Source organism: Petaurus breviceps, unplaced genomic scaffold (assembly GCF_028583685.1).
Source record: "Petaurus breviceps papuanus isolate PSGF00001 unplaced genomic scaffold, PetGlider_PUasm1.0 90700, whole genome shotgun sequence".
NCBI lineage: Eukaryota > Metazoa > Chordata > Mammalia > Diprotodontia > Petauridae > Petaurus > Petaurus breviceps.
In genome coordinates this window covers 7,258,684-7,275,312 of record NW_027187315.1, presented here as the reverse complement: position 1 = coordinate 7,275,312, position 16,629 = coordinate 7,258,684, and the positions used below count along the sequence as shown (strand labels likewise).

General features: G+C 37.1%; 1 long non-coding RNA gene across 2 annotated transcripts in view; it reads left to right on the top strand.

Annotated features, from left to right (window-relative positions):
* Nucleotides 1-2,332: 2,332 nt before the first annotated feature.
* The window catches only part of LOC138144435 (uncharacterized), a 206,829-nt gene continuing 192,532 nt past the window's right edge, over nucleotides 2,333-16,629 (top strand). Inside the window, exons 1-2 of one of the 2 annotated variants that reach the window (XR_011163952.1) lie at nucleotides 2,333-2,432; nucleotides 16,135-16,210. This is a non-coding gene — a long non-coding RNA (uncharacterized lncRNA). Of the gene's footprint in view, nucleotides 2,478-16,134; nucleotides 16,211-16,629 lie in introns of both variants that reach the window. The other variant, XR_011163953.1, reaches the window with a different exon arrangement.

The window sequence follows — 16,629 nt, the reverse complement described above, 5'->3', positions numbered from 1 at the left end:
AAAACATCTCTTGGAAACTTTCTTCAACAAATATAAAAAGGTCTTTTAAACTTGATATAAAATTCTTAAACGTTTACAAAGTAAATGAAATTTAGCTTGTACTTAGAGGTCAAATTGAACCAATTGATAAGACAATATTCACAAATCTATTGGTCTCTAGTCAAGACATATTAGTTATAAGCAGGAGAAACCTGATGATTATGTGTATTACAAGACTGACACCCTAAAGTCAAAGTTTAATGGGAAGAATACATTTAGAGCAATTAGCACCTATGAAATTCTCATCTTAATGTATAATTTTGGTGCAGTAAAATGGATGACAATCGGTCTAGAAGTTATTCAAAGAAAAAACCCATATGATGTTAATAAAACAGAGGACTCAGCACCCCAAGGTCACTATAAAATCACTATTTCTAGTCAAAAAAGGAAGAATATTGATAGATGTTCTCAGAACATATAGTAATCAGGTTAAGAATTTATAGAAATACTTTTGGAGCAAACAGAGCTTAGTTGACAAAACAACAAGAAAGTATGAAATTAGATATATGTCACTAAATTTATCAAATGTAACTACTAGTACTCTATCTTGGAATAGAGGATATGAACCATATAAGAAAAAGAATAGAATCTCAAACCATTCCTATCTCCACCTCCCCTAAATGATTTCCATGTAAACTCTATCAACATTATGTTGACTAAGAGCCATCGAACAAGTGGCTAACCCCTGTAAGTTTGTTGATAGCCTCAGATGAATTTTTGCTAAAGGCTCAGCATTAGGTCATTGAGTCTACCCAAAAGTCTAGAAAGATTATCACTAAGAGAAATGTGCTTATTGACCTATGCATATTATGGAATATAGTGGTAGAAACTGTGTAACTTATCAATAAAGATTGGAAAAATTTAGTGACTACCAAAGGCCTGGAAAGACACAATGGGGTGGCTATAATTATTGAATAGAAGCTTATTATTCTTTATAAACTTACAGTTGCACCTGAATATCTGTGAAAGTTCAGCAAATTGTACTAGAACTAGAATAACATTACACACAAATGCAATGGTAATGGGAATTTAAAGATCTTTCCTGCTCCTTAACAGGCCAAATGTAATCATGTGGAGCCCATGGGGGGAGGAGCTTGCTTAAAGGGTGGAACAGGAAGGGTGCAGCAGGAAGAAGCAGGAGAGAGCCAGAACAGCTGGGAGCAAGCAGCATGGAGGCAGAGCAGTGAGTGTGAGTGAGAGAGGGGCATTTTTGCTTAAGGGGGCCTATTTTGTCTTTATTTTTTAAGCAATTGGGGTTAAGTAACTTGCTCAAGGTTACACAGCCAGGTGTTTCTGGGTGGGTGCTAAGTGTCTGAGCCTGGATTTGATCCCCAGGTCATCCCGACATTGGGGTCAGTGCCCTTACTCTCTGTGCTACCTGGCCGCCCCTGCCTATTTTGTTTTGAAGGCCTGATGGAGGGAAGGCTTGGATCTGCTTTCTGGTTTTGGGATTTAGCTTTCTTGTATTAGAATAATTTTTTTGTTTCTGTCTTCCATGTAGAGAATCTGTTACACTTTGTGATTCACAACTACACAACATATTCATAGCCGCAGTGGGTGCTGGGAATATAGCATTGGCATTATAACAGAACTGTTGCCTATTTTCTAGATGGATATAACATTGATGCATAAAAATTGAAGAACAACATTTTCAATAGATATTATCATACTGAATACTCATACTCTTCAAACTGCCCAAAAGGAAAACTTTCAAAATATGGAGACCCAGCAGAAGAAATAAAGCCATATGGGAACAGGATGAGATATACATCATATTTGTCATCCTGTCTGCCCCTGGAGTTATCTGGAAGATGTTTCAATGAATTTACAAAGAAAAAAAATGAGTGAACTCATGTCAATATTCTGAGTCAATGAAAAAAATCAGTCATTTTATCCACTCATGAGATAGTTCCAGAATGTTAAATAGAAAAAGAATTTTAGCAGAAAAAGGATATATCTATTTTATAGATGAAGAAACTGACTTTTTCATTGTCACATATCTAATATGTTTCATATGCAAGATTTGAGCCCAAGTCTTCCTGACTCTGGAAGAGTCATGGATCCCAATATATACAGAGTGAAATAAGATGAGGAAGAGAGAAAATATATTTCTTGGAAGCATCTGAGACAGATTAGGAGGATGAAATGCAGGGATCAAAGGGAGAAGATAAAAAGAGTAATGAGAAGAATAATTTTATTCTCTGAAACTGTAGCCAAGGAGGAGATGATCAGTTAGGCATGGAGGAAGGAAGATGAAGAAACTCATGATGTATATAATCTGATATTTTATAGCCAAGTGGGTTCCTTATTTCTCAACTAGATTGTGAGCAACAGCAAGGAAGCTACTGTCACTTCATCACAGAGTTTGTTGAGGGTATAAAAGGACTGGAAAGGTAGGAAAGGTCAAGTTACAAAGGAATTTGAATGTCAAATAAAAGGTAACTACATATGATTCTAGAGGTAATAGGAAGGCACTAGAGTTTATTGAATTGGGGCAGAAGGGTGTGATGTGATTAGATCTGCATTTTAGGAAGATATATTTGACAGATGAGTGAAGGGTGGATTGGAGTGGGAAGAGAAATGAAGCAGGAAAACCAACCATCAGGCTATTACAAGGGCTCATTCCTAACGAGGTCTGCAAGAGAGTGATGGCAGTGTTAGAGGAGTAAAGGGGACATATGAGAGGCGTTCTGGAGTAGGAAGCAACAGGCGTTAACCACTGAATATGAGAGTTATCAGAGAGTAAGGAGTTAAGGATTACAGCTAGATTTTATATTTGGGTGACTGGGAAGATGGTGGTACCTTCAACAGTAAGATTGAAGTTAGAAAGAGGAAAGGTTTGATATAGGGGGAAGATAATGAGTTCAGTTTTTGCTATGTTGAATTTAAGATTTCTCTGGGACTTTCAGTTCCTGTAGATATCACAGAATTAGTCCACCTGTCTAAAATGTACTGCTTTCCTCACCCTTTCTCTCTTTTAAATTATTTTGTATATGCCTTATATTTACTTGTTCTTGCTCTGTCATTCAGTCCTGCTTGACAGTTTGTGATTGCATGGAAAAACTGTCTATGGGGTTTTCTTGGCAAACATGTTGGAGTAGTTTGCCATTTCCTTCTCCAGTTGTATTTACTTATATATTAATAACCCTCCTAAAGGATGTAATTTCCATGATGACAGGGAATATGTTGTTTTTTGTATGCCCTATATCTTATACTGATTTTTGCACATAAAAAGTACTTAAGTGTTTGTTTTATTAAATTGAATTCTCTAAGTATTTGATTCCTACCAGTGCATAACATCGTGTGCCCTGCAGAGAATGGGCCCTTAAGAGATGTTTATTGAGTGAATATATAAATCCTTTTAACTATCTCAAGAGCAGATAAATGAATCTTAAACTATATTAATTGACTTGTTAAGAGGTGATAGAGAGCCAGTAGCAAAAGTGAGATAAGGGACCCACTATTTAGACCCTGTAGTCAGTGGAGGCTACTCATTCTTCTACACCTCCTTCCTTGGCTACCAAGTTTACTGGTACTTCAGATAATGTTAGCTCTTACTGGATTCATATATTGTATTCTATAAATAATTAATGAGATACATTACATATTGTGTGCTTCTGGGAACTTCTAATACCATAAAGATACCACTAAATTGGAAGAAGTATAAATTTAGAAAGAGACCCCATATGATTAATGGATCAAAAAATAATAATAAAAAACCAGAGGTGCTGACTTCTGGTAGAGGAGCTTACTAAAGGAATTAAGCTGGTAGTGAAATGCTGATAAATGGTGAAGTTTAGTGCCATGCACAACATTTTTGCAGAAGAGAAAGTTCAATTTTTCTAGAAAAAAAAATCAAACAAAAGAAAATAGAAGGTATTTATGAGAGGGAGAATCCTGGTGGCAAGGATTTTTGATTGCATAGTATTTCCTCAGAACAATGGAAGCATCATTTTTGGAGTAATTTGCATTTAGACTGGATAAAACACAAGATTAGCCCAAGTGAGGGTTTTCTGAAGACAGGGCCATTGGATTTGATACAATTCCTGAATGGGCTTGGAGGGAAATGGTTAGAAAATGAAACTAATACAAATCTGGAAACTTGCTCACTGTTCCTTCATTTAGCCACACGTGGATTTAATGACATTTTCACATCCTGATAGGTAAGCTTCTTAATTCAATTAAATTCAACACACATTTATTAAAAAATTTTTGGAACATTATGCTAAATGTTTGAGTTGAGAAAGTTGAGAAAGGGCATCATGCTTACCTTCATGGAATTTTCAGTGTAATGGGAGGAAATTAAACAAGTAACATAAAATTATCTAACATAAGATAATACATTAGCACAAAATGAGGGATAATGGAAAAATCTGCAAATGACATTTAAAAGTAGATTTATTTAGACTAATTAAAACTATGGTACAGTGTATTTTTCAGATCCTATGACAAGAAAAGCACTATCATAGAACCACAGGTAAGCTAGATCTTCTGCCTCATAGAATTGAAATCTATGTTAGATTCAAGAATGAAAATTTAATTGGTCTTTGATAACTTAAGGCATAGGTATAGAAATAGTATATTAACAATATTTAAAATTTAAGACTTGATTCTTGTTCTCTTTGATACTTCATTATCCAGGCATACTATTTATTTTAATGGTATGTCCAAGGTTCGGAGAAGAATATTCAGAATGGAATGATTTTTCCAGGAAGTCTTGGCCTCATGGGTTCTTACTCTCTTGCTAGTAGTTGCAGTTGTGTGTGTGTGTGTGTGTGTGTGTGTGTGTGTGTGTGTGTATAAGGTGGTGAATGGAGGGGGAAGGACAGGAGAAATGCAAAGACAGATGTGGATATTGGTACTGGTCCTCTCAAGCAATCTCACCAGAAATATTGAATTTACAATGTGGTAGGAGATGATGTCCTTCAACAGCAAAGAATTATTTATTAGGCCTCTCCAGGCCAGGTTGGGGGGAGGGGGTATTATGAAAACAGTAATTTGTTTAATAATTTACAGTAGCTACATTTTTTCCATGTTATCTACCTCTTCAATACTTGACATATAAGCAGAATAGGTATTCATATGACTTGCAAATACAGAGCTGATCATTGGAAATAAAAAAAATAAGTATCTATAGTATTTAATAAAAATCTAATTTAGGGGCCATACTCACTTTTTTCCTTTTGGAAAATGGGATATAGGTTATGATATCTTGTGTTCTGGCTTCATATTGAACTCTAATTAAGTCCAGGAGAGGAGTTGAAAGTTTGGTATCTGGAGCTGATATTTTGTTTGAAAGATGATAGACTTCAGAGCTGAGATTCCTTTGGGTCTTAGGGTAGGAGTTCCAGTTATTTTCCAAAAGTGCATAGCAGTTTGTTGGACTAAACAACACCAGATATCAGTTAAATAGGGAAACTTGAGACAATAAAGACCACATATAAACATTGGAGCCATATGCCTCATACAACCCTATGCCCTGTGCCCCACCCAAGAGCAGACCTACAAGGTCCAGCAGGGTGACTCCTCCAACAAAAATAATTCATCCTGTGAGAAGCAGTTAGTGGAAGACCCAGGGACCCAGGGGTGTCAGGGTTGTAGATTACCTTAGCACATTGTAACTCCATGCACAAACAGCTTTCCAGAAGAATGCTACTGTGAACACCTTTTAAAGTTCTGATCACACAGTATAGTGAACAATATAGTAAACTCTACTTATTTCATAAAAAGATCAGAGCAAAACATTCACAAAAAACCAAGGTACAGCATTCAAAATGTTACAATTTATCACAGAAAATGGCCATATAGTTTCCACCACAGTGGTCACAAAATTTTGAACAAAGAACAATCATTTAGTAACTCAGTCATTCAATCATCTTTCATCATTCACTATTCAATCATCAGAAAATACACAGAGCCTCCACTCCTAGGTCACTAGTAAATTACAATTTCTCAGCCAGTACACAGTATCCAAGAAAAGTCTTCTTTTAGCTTGACTAGGGGTGGTTTCTCAGATTTCCTGGATCCCCTTCCATGGTCCCAGGTCCTACCTGGATTCACCAAATGTCACCTGGGTTCAATGGCAGACAGCTCCCAGGTCCTTGTCCAGCTCTCTGTGCCGTTCCTGCTCCACATTGGGTCTCACAGTGTCCAGTCCATCTCAAATCCTTCACAGTCTCTGTTCCTGGGAAGACAAGGCTTAACAAAGCCACCAACAGGTTCATTCAAAGTACCAGCATCATAGTCATGCTTCCTCAGTCTTGGGCAGCTCAGGCTGGGCCTCAGAAATCCTCGGCTATTCCTCAGCATCTTTGGCTGGCCTTCAGCTTTGACTGGCTCTCAGAAATCCTCAGCAGCTCTGGCTGGCCCTCTGACTAGGCAGAAGTTTCAGCTTGTTCCCAGAATCAAAATCACTCCATCCAGGTTTTCAAAATCAAAATCATTCTCTCTAGCCTGGGGAGCCTTTTCTCTTCAGCCTCCCTGGCGTCAGCAGCTTCTACCTCCATGAAGCTTGCTCCAAGAATGTCTGTCTCTCCCTCTCTGGGGCTTTTCCTTATATACAATATTGCCCCTCCCTGTTCAGCCCCTTCCTGTTACATCAGTAACACAAGACAGGAGTTCATACCTTCTGTGTTTTTTTAACAGAAGCTTAATCTGAACTAAGTGCTAAGTACCTCTTAGCTGAGCAATACAAAAGGAACTTCAAATCTCATTACTGTTACACACATGTATTTCCAACACATGTATCATATATATTTGTGGGACAATATACCCCAGAATCATGAAGGAGATGTTTTCTTGCTGCCTTTCTTACTATGCTAATGAATGAACTTGCTTTAAGTCGATTGCATCCTCTGGCTTATTATTGAAAAGTAAACACGTTGATAGGGGCTTATGAGATAGAGCTTTGGAATTGTAGACTTAAAAATCCTCTTTAACCTGGTCATGTTAAGAACAGAAAGAAGGTCAGTTTCACTGTATGGTAGGGGAAAGAAAGATGAATAATGTATAAGGAGTCTGGAAAAATAGGCTGGGGTCAGCCAAAAGGAAGAAATTGCATTTCTCCTAGACGTTAATAGGGAACTATAAGAATTTATTGAGTAAAAGAGTAACATGTTCAGAACTGTGGCTAAGGAAAATTACTTTGGCAAATGTGTAGGGTAGATTGGAATGTGGACAGTTACCATCCTTCATGCCCTCCTATGGTCCAGCCAAATTGGCCAACTCATTATTCCCTGAATTTAGCAGTCTACCTCCCATTTTATTCCTCTGCACAAATTGACTCTGATGCTTAGAATGAACTCCATTCTCCCATAACTTCTTTGAATTCTTAGTTTCTAGAAAAGACTCAGCTCAGGTTCTAATTTTCTATATATATTTTTTCTGATTCACTATGTTATTAGCATTCTCCCTCAAATTATTGGGTAATAACTATGTAATTATGTTGTATCTGCTCAGGAAATACATTGTTGTTATTGTTGAGTCATTTTAGTCTTGCCTGACTCTTAGTGACCTCACTCATGGGTTTCTTGGCAAAGATACTGGAATAATTTGCTATTTCCTTTTCCAGCTCATTTTACTGATGAGCAATTGAAGCAATTGCAGTTAAGTGACTTGCCTAGGGTCACACAGCTAGTAAGTGTCTGAGGCTGGATTTGAATTCAGGTCCTCTTGACTCTAGGGCTGGCTTTCTATCCATTGTGCCACCTACATACCTCTACCGAGGAGTGAGAATTTGTGTCAGTCTGACTCCATCCTATCACATGATCTTGGATGGGATGGGTAGACTTTGTCTGACTGTGTCCCCTTTGCAGTCTGGATGCCATTGCTGTTTCTCAGGTGCAGTTCTGGATGATGTGGCTAGGACTAAAATGTACCCTCTGACTCATTCTCTGGCTCACTATGGATACTGGTAGTATTATCTCTGTTGCCTCTTAAGCAATCATCAATCAAGCATTGATTCCATCCCCTGATGTGGAAGTGATAGGTCTTCAAATAATATTGAAATTCATGCAGGTTTCAGATCTTCTGGAATTCCATAATAGGATGCCCTAGCACTGTCATCTCTTGCCAATGACCCTATCTCCTGCTATGACTGAAAAGAACTTAGGTTTTAGGCCCCTTATAGACTCCTAGTACATGCTCTTAATTCTCAACTGTTTCTCCGTGCACAGTGACCTCCTGATGTCTTCTGTAGGCCATGGTTGAGACCCCATAATCTTCAGACTCTAGTTAACAGAAATCAAGGCAGTTTCAGCCCCACTGACACATACCTACTCTTAACACCTATAGACTTCTGGTCATCTTCCTTTACAGTCCTTTAGTGGATAGAGGAGCTCACTGATTTTATCCATCACTTTTTCATTTGGTACCCTTCAAGTCTTGGCTGGCGTCATCATTGGTGGTATTGGTCTTAGCTAGGACCTTTCACCTTGCCATCTTAACTGGAAGTGTGAATCAGTATTGAAATACTGTTTATTTGTATTGACATAATGTTTAGCTTCCCTCCTTTCCTTCTTCTGTCCCAAAAAATAAAAAAAAGTAATGGATGAAGAATTTTTAGAAAATAGGATAAAGCTGAACTAAAATTGAGCAATCAACTGCTACCTGAAGTAGTAATGTCTGGACTTGATTGAACCACAGTGAAGTTGACATACCGAACATGGATTATAAAGTGGGAGAAGAGATTTTAAAAGCTTGCAATCGACTTTAGATTTTCCTTCCAAAGGCCGATTTTCAGCATCAAGTAATTGGACTGCTCCATTTTAGACCTAAAAAAAAGAAAGAAAAGTTTCTGAATAATAGCAGAGGAAAAGGATTTTTTTTAAGTTAGACTGAAAAATTACCTGAAGTTAGAGTTATTCCTACTAACATTAGAAGGAGCAACTGTGTCAACTACAGCAAGAATTTTAAAATCCCCCCATTTTACTATAGTTTACTATAGTTTTTCCTTTATCTTCTAAATTCACATAATTATAAGCAGATATTATATTTTTACTTTGAAATAAAAATTTTCACCCTACTATCTCTAGTATGTATAAATACAGTTGATGAAGCTTGTTCTTTTCACATATTCTTAATTCTCTGGAAATAGATTAAATGGTTCCTTTGGAGGGAATTTCATTGTTCAAGTTGCATCCTTTCAAAGGATTTACTTGTGAGAGGGAGAAATGGAGCTTAATAAATGACTTCAGTTAAGGAAATTTTATTCACACACATCTTACAATAGTTTAGAAAAGCTTATTGAACCTTAATAAGGCCACTCTGGTAGAATTATCTCTTCCATCTTTAGGGTGTTAGTATTCGAAGGCCTTCAGCCTTGCTCAGGTGCCCTCTTCGGCTCTACCCTCTCCTGAGATGGATAGATAGATAATGACTGGAAATAGGGAGTTCTTTGATAAGCTTACTTAGGGGAAACTGCATACTGTTCAGGAATCCAAAGAATTATCTGCTCCAGAAAGTAAATGGGTTATCAGAAAAGATTAAATAGGCTAATTCTTGAAAGGGAAAGCAGAAGCCTGTGATGTATGTTCCAGCTAATAGTTTGACCTGACTCTATGGTTCTGGCTTTTTTTGCTTTTGGGTGCTCCTTTCATATACTGACTGCATTGACCAGTCTTGCCTCAGAGCCCTGTAATAACTTTGCCTCTCTTTCCCTTAGGCCCTACTTTGATGACAGCATTCAGATCCTTCTGGCTATGAGCATTTAGCCTCAAACCCTTTAACCAACTTTCCCAAACTATATCCATTTGTGAGGCAGCAGGTGGCACTGTAAATGGAGGACTGGTCCTAGAGTCAGAAGACCGGAGTTCAAATCCAGCCTCAGACACTTACTAGTTGCATGACCCTGAGCAAGTCACTTGACTTTGTCTCAGTTTCCTCAACCGCAAAATTGGTAAAATAAAAGCATTTACTTCCTGGGGTTGCTGTGAGGATCAAATGAGATGATATGTGTAAAGTGCTTAGCACATTGTAGAGCACATAAGTAGGTACTTAATGCATGCATATTCTCTCTTGCCCAGGCCCCTCCCCCATTTCAATTAAGAATTAAAAGTATAATTAGGAATAAAGTTGAACTGTATACATAATGTAAAGTTTGTATATGTATATACACACAAATATACTTTATTTATGTACACATTACTGTTCTCCATTCTTTGTTCTCAAAGAGAACCAATGATATGAGAGTGGTCTTGCCTGGAACATGACTTGGATTTAAGTGAGGAAAGCCCAGCCAGCCTCATTCTCTCCTGTAGTCATTGATGTCCTGTGGCAAGAAGTCAAGACAACTGGTGATGGCACAGGATGCAATGGTTGACTTTGGCCTTTCTAAATTAAGATCTTTCCCAGGTCTCAGTTTGTCTGAGGTGAAGCCCATTCAATGACTAAGGGCTAGGTAAGAACTAAGACCAAAAAATGGTCTAATTTGCTATAACAAAAATATCAATCTAGAAGGGGAAGAACCTCAAAGTTTCTGGCCAGAATTGAAAACAATTGTTATTCACATTCATTCTAAATTATCAAAACCTGAAACACTGAAGCTTGGAGTGGGGACTATTATTGGCCATTCAATGAAAGGCAGAGTGGTTGGAACCGGTAGGTGGTGCAGTGAGTAGAGCACAGGCCCTGGAGTCAGGAGGACCTGAGTTCAAATCCAGCCTCAGACACAACACAGAAAACTAGCTGTGTGACCTTGGGCAAATCACTTAACCCCAATTGCCCTACTTTTCCCTTCCCCTCCAAAAAAGCTAAAAAAGAAAGTCAGAGTGGTTTGAGTTTAAAGGCAGTAGCTCAATTTGAAACACAATGGACTTCTTAGAAGTCTGCTTTTTCCAAACTATATTTCTCAAAATTCATAAATGAAAACTTCACAGGGCAAAAAGTAAATTATCCCAGTTTAAAAAAATACACACAGAAATATGAATCCATACACATATGAATTCAAGTATACTTTTCTATATGTACATCTGGGTATAAAAATTTAGTATGGTATGTATCCTATCCCAATGATGTTTTATTGTTTCTTGACAAGACTTATATAAAATTGTTTTAGCCTCTTGCTGATTTATCTGGCAATACTGATCTTAATCTTCCTCTTTACCAAGACATTCCTCCATAATTTTCCTCTATGTTAAGGCATGAAACATAGAATGGTTTATTAAATGCATGTAAATAATTGAGAAAGAGCAATTATCCTTGCCTGTTTTGATGCACATACATACACACACATACACACATTACACACCCTCCCACTAGTCCACTATTTTCACCAGAAGAGGGTCAGAGAATGTTCAGGCAAAGGTCTTATCATAAGCAGCTGTCAGATATCCTGCTTCACCAGAAGTCTACAGGAAACAGGACAATGGATAGTGCCCAGATAAGTGCTATGGATCATTCTGAAAGATGGTGACTAAAAAAGTGTAATAGTAAGGCCAGAAGTGGGCATATCAGAGATTGCAAAGGATTAGAACCCTGGAAGAAAGAAGATGAGCAGAGAGATGTTCATGGTACTATTAAATGAGGATTTTTGTTTCACTCATATCACTGAGGCATCCCCTATTAATGTTGTGAGAATTTTTTTTCTTGTTTGTTTTGTTTTGTCTTTCTAAGAATGTGGTTGATTCTGTTGAAAAGGAAGAAGGAAATAGCATTTATCTACAGACAGAAAAGAACTGTGAGTGTGCAAAACAAAAAAAGATAATTGTCTCATCTCAATTCTTTACATGCATTTAACAAACTAATCTATGTTTTATGCCTTTGTGTGGGATAGAGACTAGTGCCAGATTTTTAAAATCAGAGTCTGAGTTGGAAAGCAGAAAGAGTCTTTTATTCCTTCTCATGAGAAAGGGCACAGCCCTCATTGCTCAAGCAGTGTCAGCCAGGGAGTGCAAATTGTGGAAATTTGCAGGCCTCTCTTATCCTAATCCTAACCCAGCTCACTCCCCTGTCTGGTCTCACCATAGGTCGGTGAGGTGGGCTCAGACTCTCTTTGTGAGTAGTTAGCTAATTGAGGCAAAGCAATCTCAATCCTTCTTTACCATAATTATTCACGAATTAGTATCCTATCAGAGGATGGTATTTTCCAATCCCTCATTATGCATCAAATTTGGAGACAGCCAATGAGGGTGACAGTTGACAATCCTTTGTTATCATAATTATTCATTTGACCCTTCTACCCAATCAAAAGGAAACATCTTCAATCCCTTATTTATGCATATCTACACACCAAATTTGGGGGCAACCAATGAGAAGAAGGCTAGGGTTGTTTCCTTTAAGCTTCATTACCTCATTCTGGGGCCTGTGGAAACTTAACCCTTTGCTATCTCTCACACCTTGGTAATTTGAACTGAATACCACAAGGGGAAAATTAGAAATGAGTCAACTTCATATGTTCCCAGGATTCAGCTCTTTAGGGGGGGGGATGTCTTTATTTTAATTATTAAGAAACGCACAAAGATTGAAGTTAATTTATGTGATCCAATACCTTCAATTGAGGCATACATACTTATGACTGAGTATACATGTAAATCTTAAAGGGTTACACAAATGAGAATTGCTATTTTTATTGTATGTACCTACATATGTATAGAGAGGCACCTCTAGGAGGATCCATGTGGAATTACACACTGGGAGCTCCTAATGAATAAAATAAAAAGTCTTTGATGTACTAATGTACTAACTTACATACTGCCTTGTATCCTATACATACATGGATTTTTAAATAGAGATATTCTGGAGATAATACTGCCTCTCAAAGAAATCACTGTGATAGTATAAATATTATTCAGGTCACTGGTGAGATCTTTTAGGAGTCTCTAGACATTGTACTAAAAACCAAGATCTGAGTCTTAAAATTTACCCAACTATTCTCCAAAGTAGAGGAAATCCATATTATTCTTTTACTGTGTACAAATATAACCTCCTTTACTTCTGTTCTATTACTACAAATGATCTGAAGTATCTCTTACTAACAAGAAATGGAAGTAGAAATTGTAATTTGAAAAATTACTCCAATTAAGGGGGGGGAATCCTTCAGTTTTTCTGTGTTTCCATTGATTCTTCAATGCTATTAATTATTTTCCTAGTTTATTTTCTGTTTGATCAACCAAGCTAAGACCATTAGCTTTGTTTATTTTTTTTCTCCAACAATAAAATCTTAATATGTCTCCCATGTTGCATTGTGCTATTAATTTTGATGGAATTTATGTCACCCCTAGAGCATTGAATCAAAGGATGAATGTTTGTATAGTTTTGTGTGCTGCAAATATTGTTTTTCAGTTTGTGACATAATTCTGGGTATGTGTCTTTTTAACCATTTTCTTTAATATCACCCTGGATGCATAAGTTTATATGAATGTTTAGATGAAACTGTGTCTCCTAGGTTTAAAGGATCAATATCTAAGTAATTTATCAGAAAATTCCCTTGCATCTCATGAAAGTCCTTCGTAAATTATAAGTTTGAGTTATGCTCCATCCATTTAAAGAAAGTATCAAAGTTTATTAAATAAAAGATGTATTCACTCACTTCATGAAGACTTTAAAAAAGGAATCATAATTTCTGTCATCCTTAAGTTATGTTAGCACTTGCTGTTTAGCAGGAGTGATGTGGGAGTGGGGGGAGTAACAGTGAGTGCTGGAAAGGAAAGAATAATCCCCCCTATTATTTGTTTTATTGTTAACATGTTTCTGAGAGTCAAAACTCCTTCTATCAAATTACTATTAGACACAAATTTGGAAGCCTAAAGTATTTCTTCTGAGAAAATAGATTTCTTCTGTGGCACAAGGTAATAAAAAGAATAACCATAAGCCATCAGTTTATGAACAATGCGTTGAGAAGGTTAGGGCACTTCAGAATATTTGTTAGGCAAGTGTGGATATATAAAAACGATATATGAACTGTTAGTTTTGTTCATAATTAAAAAATAAACAGAGCTATAGTTTTCAATTGTGTGTGCTTGTATTCTTTACTCCTTCCTGGCTGCATTTGAGTGAGCAAAAAGAATTGCTACAGGTCTATGTGGGGGGTTGAAATCCCAGTCCATGTCTCATCCAGAGCTTCCATGAATACTTTGAATGTATGGTCTCCTGGTCAAATATGTGCTTGGGATGGGTTTGCCTTTTTTTGTGACTTCTCTTTTTCCTTTGGTTAAGGGACTTGTGAGAAACAGGCTGGAAGTTGAAACCAGAGTTTGCAGGCATGTGAACATATAGCCCTTATAGAGCCTGAGGATCCCTGTCCCAACTCCCACTCTCACTAATCAGTCAGGTCCCTAGAGATCTAGCTAGTAACATCTATCTTCTAGGGGATATCCTTACAACAGTGACAGTTGTTCCTCTAATTCTATTGGTTTGACCCCTAATTCCCATGTGTTCTCCCCCCAAATCAAGCACCAGTTATATCTAATGCTCTCCTCCCTCCATATCATTGTTTCAGTGATGAGGTTGTCACGGAGCCATTAATATTAGTTAGCTGTTATGAAGGGATATTTACTGAAAACACATAGAAAGAATCCATGTACAAAAACATCACCCCAAATATGGGGGATACTTTCCCCTCCACCACTTTAGTCCCTGGTGCCTTCTTGGAGCAGCCAAGTAGTATAGGACAGATGTTACATCATGTTGGATAGAGTCATATAGCCTAGAGGAGATAGGCAGTTTCCAGAAGGTAGAGGGGAAGAATCCTATAGATGGACCCTTACTGGTGATAGAATTCTAGGAGTGGCTGGTTTATTGACCCTCCAGTCATTAGGAAAAGCAGGCCTGGGGTTTCAATATTAAATTAGCATTCTGCCCATGAAATGGGTTATGGTAGGAGATGGAAGGGGCTGTGGGGAAACTTTGGTGCTGGTCTGTGTCTAGTGGCCAAATTACATCCACAAGGAATTTTTTTCCTAATGAAAATTTTATCCATGTCTCCGTTATACCTAAACATCCAATTTTACTGATACAAAGATGTCTGTTTATTACCATCCTTTCTGTTTTCATCTGGACATTTGAGCCCATGAGTTTTACTGCTAGCACTCTTCTTGGATACTGTCTCCTATGAATGACTGATCCTCTCTTCTCTTAATGTTGCTATATAATTTAGCTATTCTCATTAGAATAGCTATTGTTAACTATTCTTTGTAGAATTACATAGATGGGTTGGATCTCAAGAGTTCTGTCATTGAGTTATTTAGGAATGAGGGTATAACAAGATATATCAGAAAGGGAGATTTCCTTTAGGGTGGTGGTAATTCAAGATAACAGGGGAAATCGAAAAAGATAAAAGTAGGGAAATAGGCTGAAGGCACATAGTGGCATGGTACATACATTTACTATGGTACACAGTAAATGCTTAATAAATGTTTGTTGATTGATAGCTTTTTGTTCTTCAGTCTTTTTTGGGTCTTTATGACCACATTTGGTCAAAGATACTGCAGTGATTTACCATTTCCTTTTCCAGCTCATTTTATAGATAAGGAAATAGAAGCAAATAGGGTTAAGTGACTTGCCCAGGGTCATACAGCTAGTAACTGTTTGATGTTAGATTTGAACTCATGAGGGTGAATGAGTCTTCCTGACTCCAAGTCCAGCAATGTATATCCTGTGCCACCTAGCTGCCCCAACTTTTAGGAGTCTGTTATTATGAAGATAAGGGGATTATTGAGTAGGTAGAATTTAGATAATGAATGATATTCTAGAATTAACCAGCTGTAGCAAATGATATGGCATAACAGATACAGGGTTTGACCTCAGAATCACATAGACTTGGACCCAAATAACACAATCAACACCTTTTATGACTCTCAGAAAGTTATTTAACCTCTCAGTGACCAGACCAGTTTGTTCCCTGGGAGTCCTTTACATTTATGAAAATAGCTCTGTACCTAAAAAAAAAAAGGTCCTGGATTAATATATGAGTACTTAGATGCTACATCATTGTGTTAATATGTATTAAGTATTAATATGATTACCACACTTACCTCGTTTATCTATATCTATTTTTACTTTTGCTTTAAAAGTGTGACTGCCATCCTTGATTTTTAAAATTTGCATGTCAATTAACAAATTCTGCTCTGATCTTTATTTTAAATCTGTTTGAATCTTTAGGTTTCAATCATTCTTCTTGTGAACATGCTGTTGAATTTTACTTCGATTCATTCTGTCTGCTGCCTGTGATTTATGGGTCAGTTCATTCCATTTATATTCTTAATCATCATTGTAAATTGTGTTTTTCCCTTTGTCATATGCTCTTATGCTCTTCCCCCCCCCCACGCTTTTTTTTTTTTTACTTCTTAGCTACCTCTATATAAAGAAGATTAGAGAGAAAAGGAATGTGATCAATATTAATAATCCATAGTTGAGGTGTTCTGATTCCACTCCTCTCTCCACCTAGTCCAAACTTTAATCACAGGTTCTTACTCATTTTTACTCTCCTTTTAACCTCCTCCATTTTTGATTCATCCTCTGAAGTTAAAGTTTTCTTTACTTTTTGTTATTCCTTATCCAACTTGTACTTGTTCCTGTCCATGTCCTTGTCTGTTTCCCTGTTGAATTTTATATATATATATATATATATATATATATATATATATATATATATAT